Source organism: Cricetulus griseus (assembly GCF_003668045.3).
Source record: "Cricetulus griseus strain 17A/GY chromosome 1 unlocalized genomic scaffold, alternate assembly CriGri-PICRH-1.0 chr1_1, whole genome shotgun sequence".
In the NCBI taxonomy this organism is placed as follows: Eukaryota; Metazoa; Chordata; class Mammalia; order Rodentia; family Cricetidae; genus Cricetulus; species Cricetulus griseus.
In genome coordinates, this window is record NW_023276807.1 from 221,927,483 (window position 1) to 221,931,963 (window position 4,481).

Sequence of the window (4,481 nt, forward strand, 5' to 3'; positions counted from 1 at the left end):
AAGGGCACTCTCCTGAGGGAGCTATTTATTATCTGATGGCAGCTGGTCAGCACACGGAGGACATCAAGGACCCAAGCAAGTTGTCAAAGCACCGCAAGTTAATATCTGTTTTATTCAGTGGCTCGATGACTGACAACCACACATGGCCTGCGAGGGATCTTGGGCCTTCCATGACTGTCAGGAAGCTGCCTATTTCCAGAGCCCCACAAGGAGAGACTGGGAAGACTCCAGAGTCTAGCCCTACCTAAGACCAAGCTCCTAGATTCAGGGGAACTCTGCTTCTATTTCCCTACTGTATAGATTTAGACATGTTAAAGGTCTTCATGATACAAGCCAGGCGTGGCAGCCCAAGCTTGTAATCCCAGAATGCAGGAGGCTGTGGCAGGAGGCTAGAGAGTTTAAGGAGAGCCTGGGCCACACAGCAAGATCCTGTCTCGAGAGAAAATAAAAATGAGGGAGGGGGACAAGATGGCCATCAGGTAAGGGCAGCTGCCACTGCAGCTGATCAGCTGGGTTTGGGCCTCAAAACCCAAGTGGTGGAAGGAGGGAACTGTCACCCAAAAATTGTCCTCTGGTCTCCATAAGTGCTCACAACCCTCACCCACATACAAAATAAACAAACACATAAAATTTTAATAAAGAAAAAGAAAATTTAAAAGGTGGTTAAGTGTACTCACCGGCTTCACCAGTTTTCAGTGAAGAGGCAAATTCTGCCACCACAAGACCCTTAGGATTGAGTTATGAGTGGCCAGAGCTCATTTCTCACTCTACCACCTCAGAGTTTGTAAGCTGGAAAAATTTATCGCTCGCTTTTGTTTTCCAAGTAATAATAGTAAATAGTACCTACCCCACCCACTGAGATTGGCCCTTGCCGAGATCACATGAGGAGGGGTGGGAATGCACTCATGTGGAAACAAACAGTAAGTGTGGTAGATGCCTCCACTTCTAGAAGCTTCTCCTAGTCTAATCTTGCCTCCATTTATCTCAAGGAGGCATTAACATGTTCTCAGGCTTGGGATAAGGGGCTTAATGAATCTTATCTGACTTTTGAGGGACCAGAAGCCCCCAGCTGTCACCTGGGCTACACATTTTATGAAGAGTGGCAGATGGCAAACGTGTGCAGGAGCAGACGTGAGACATCATGTGTCACTAGGGAGCCGCAGACGGAAGCCACCGCAGGGACCACGGCACACCTCTTAGAATGGCTGACATCCAAGAATCTGCCCCTCACAAATGAGGGAGGAGCAGCAGGAGCTCCCAGTCACTGCTGCCCAAGGATGAAGAATGGCCAGAAGACAGCTCGGCAGTTCTGTGCAAAACTAGACAGTCTGACCATGGGACTCGGGAGTTGCCCTCGGATGCATCTGCTGGAAACCATGTCCACACAAAAAGCTGCACACAGATGTTAACAGCAGTTTGTAATCAACAAAAATGGGAGGTGAATGGATAAACCCCACAATATGCACCATAGGACATTCCAGAAAGGCAAAATAATGGAGCAATAAAGTATCAGTGCTTGCAGAGCCTTGAGGTGGGGAGGGCGACATGCCAAGTGCATGAAACAGCTCTGTATGATACTATGGTGACATCTGTCAACATCCAGAGAATGTGCATAACACAGCATGAATCTAATGCAAACTTTGAGCCTCAAGTAACAGGGTGTAGATATTGGCCCATAAGCAGACAACAAGGTACAATATTAAGCTTAGCAAGATGTTAATAAAAGGCCAGGCATAAGGACCTTCATCCAGATTCGAAATCTCTGAGGAGTCAGGAAGATCAGTGGTAGTCAGGAGTTCAAGTCCAGCCTTGGCAACACAGTGAGACTCTGTTAACAGAAAAACAAATAATCTGGCAAGATGATTCAGTGGGTAAAGGTGCTTGCCACCATGCCTGGCATTCTCTCTCATTTTCTCTCTCTCTCATTCTCCCTCCCTCCCTCCCTTCCTCCCTCTGTCTCTGTCTCTCTCTGTCTCTCTGTCTCTGTCTCTCTGTCTCTGTCTCTCTCTCTCTCTCTCTCTCTCTCTCTCTCTCTCTCTCTCTCTCTCTCTCTGTGTGTGTGTAGTATGCATGCCATGGCACACGTGGGGAGGTCAGAGGATAACTTTCCAATGTCAAGTCTCTCCTACTATGGGTGCTAGGAATTGAACTTGGGTCTAGCAGGGGTTTGCTGGTTGAGCATCTCACTGGCCTGCCTTCCAGGCATTTACAGGGTGAGTTGGTGTTTTCCTTTGCAGCTCTGCACTTTGTGTCTTTGCTTTGCACTCTGGCATCTGGACTCTGATGTGTCATGGACAGGCTCTCTGGTGAGATCTGGGTTCTAAATGCCTCCATTTGGGCATCCACTCTTTGTCCAGTTTGGAAAGTTACCTGCTCTAACTTTACTGAACAGATTCTACCTCAAGTTTTAGCACAGCTCCTGTCAAATGGTTTCTGTCTTTGGTCTTTTCATCACGACTCAATCGCTTTTCTGTATTGACACTTGAACTCCATATTTCCTCAGCTTCGTCTTCCATTCCTGTTATTCTTTCTTCTGCTTGGTTCAGTGTGTTGGAGATGTTTCCTCTATCATGAATGTGTTTGGTTTTTGGTTGTTTTGTTTTAGCTTTGGCTTTATCTTTTTTTTAAGCTTTTAGTTTCCAGTGTTTCTGTTTTGTTTTCAAAATCACAAGTTCCTTGTTGAACTGTTGGTGACTGTCTCACCCATTGTGCTGACATTTTCCTCTGTGTGGCTGACCATCTTCTCTGGGTCTTAGATTAAATCTGCCAATTGCTGTATCCTCTGGCGTCACTGGTCAGTTTTACTAGTAAACTTCTGAGTCCTTCTGTATCTTGCCCACTTTGGTGTCTTGAATTCAGTGACTAGGGAGTTAGGCTCTTTTTTTTTTTCCCCTCGGGAACTTGCTCTGTAGACCAAGCTGAACTCCAACTCAGAGATTCAGCTGCCTTTGCCTCTCAGGTACTGGAATTAAAAGCATGCACTACCACTGTCCAGTGAGTTAGGCTCTTTTAAACGGTCATGTTGCCTAACTCCTCCATATTTCTGTGCTATGGTTTGTGCATTTGTTAGTGGAACCTCTCCTCTAGGGTTTTTGTTTGTTTGTTTGTTTGTTTGTTTTATGGTAGGGGGATTCTAGAGGGCTCAATCCCCAACACTGCTTAGAGGGAAGAAAGCAAGCTATTGTAGCAGCTACAACCAAAAACCTGCAACACAGAGAAATGACTGAAAATCAGTTAAAGCCACTCCCATGCTCACATTGACCTAAGCCAGGAAATGTCCAAACCAATGCAGAATGTGGAATTTTAGAAATTTAGAAATAGTCAAGTTTGAGATTTAGAATAAATGTGAAGACAGTAAATGAGAAGGAAAGACACAGAGAGAAGGAAGTGGAGACAGCAGGGAAAGTGAGTTAAAGGAGTAAAGGGGGGAAGGAGTAGAGAAGAGTGCTATGAAGAGGAAGAACAAAAGTAAGAAATTAGAAAAAAAACAGAAAAACACCAACAATTAAGATTTCCTAGTAATTAGAAAGTTTAAAAAACAAAATTGCATTAATGTAAGAAGGGGAATAAAAAATAAAACACCAGAGCTTTTTTTTAAAAAAAAAAATCTTAAAACTAATAAGTCAAAACAGCAGCAAAAGTAGAGTAAAAGGGAGGGCCACTAAGGTGGCTCAGCAGGGAGGGGTGCTTGACACCAAGCCTGATGATCTGAGTTCAATCCCTGGGACCCACAGGGTAGAAGGTGCAGAGATACACACAACGATTGTAAACAAACTTTTTAAAAGGGGAGACACAAATGGACCAAAATGTTTTGAACAAACCACCGCCCATAGTGGCACTGCTGGTGTGGCCGATGTGCCAGCAGGTGGCAGGGAGAAGGGGCCCTGTGTGCCTCAGTGTCCTGCTCTGTGAACATCTGAATGACCAATAGCTTGACACTCACCGAAGCCTGGCTGTGTGATCACCCCTCTTAGCTGTTGGTTGGCCTAAGCCATTCAACAGCCCTGCACACACTCTGTAGACTAGGCTGCCCTCGAACTCAGGGTCCTGCCTTCTCCTGCCTCCCAAAGGAGTGAGCCACCACCGCCCAGCTGAGTCCTGCACATACTCAACAGGAGGTAGAAAAGCAGACATCAGGAAAAGGTGTGACTGAGGTTACTCACAGTGTGAGCCTTGCACTGAATGGCCAGCCACAGCACAAGTGAGATCCAAAAGCCAGAAGAACAAGGCCCAGCTTGTGCCCTGTAGCTGGTCTGGACAGCTGCAGACACAATCGTGGGCCACAGGTCTGGTCTCACAGGTATGGCTATTACACATGACCACAGACCTGCTGAACTGTTCACATAGGCTTCCTCCCTTGGAGGCCTTGGCTCTGGGCTGTACCACACTTCTCATCCTAGAAGCCCAGGTCCTAAATGTGAACCACATTTGAGTTGGCTTGGGTTTGACTGTTCTGTCCAAAAGGAGTGTAGTGAGACCTT

General features: G+C 46.2%; 1 non-coding gene across 1 annotated transcript; it reads left to right on the forward strand.

The window, feature by feature from the left end:
- Positions 1–3,822: 3,822 nt before the first annotated feature.
- On the forward strand, positions 3,823–3,940 carry LOC113832737. The gene has a single exon (XR_003480183.1). It is a non-coding gene; the product is annotated as a small nucleolar RNA SNORA17 (small nucleolar RNA).
- Positions 3,941–4,481: the final 541 nt, after the last annotated feature.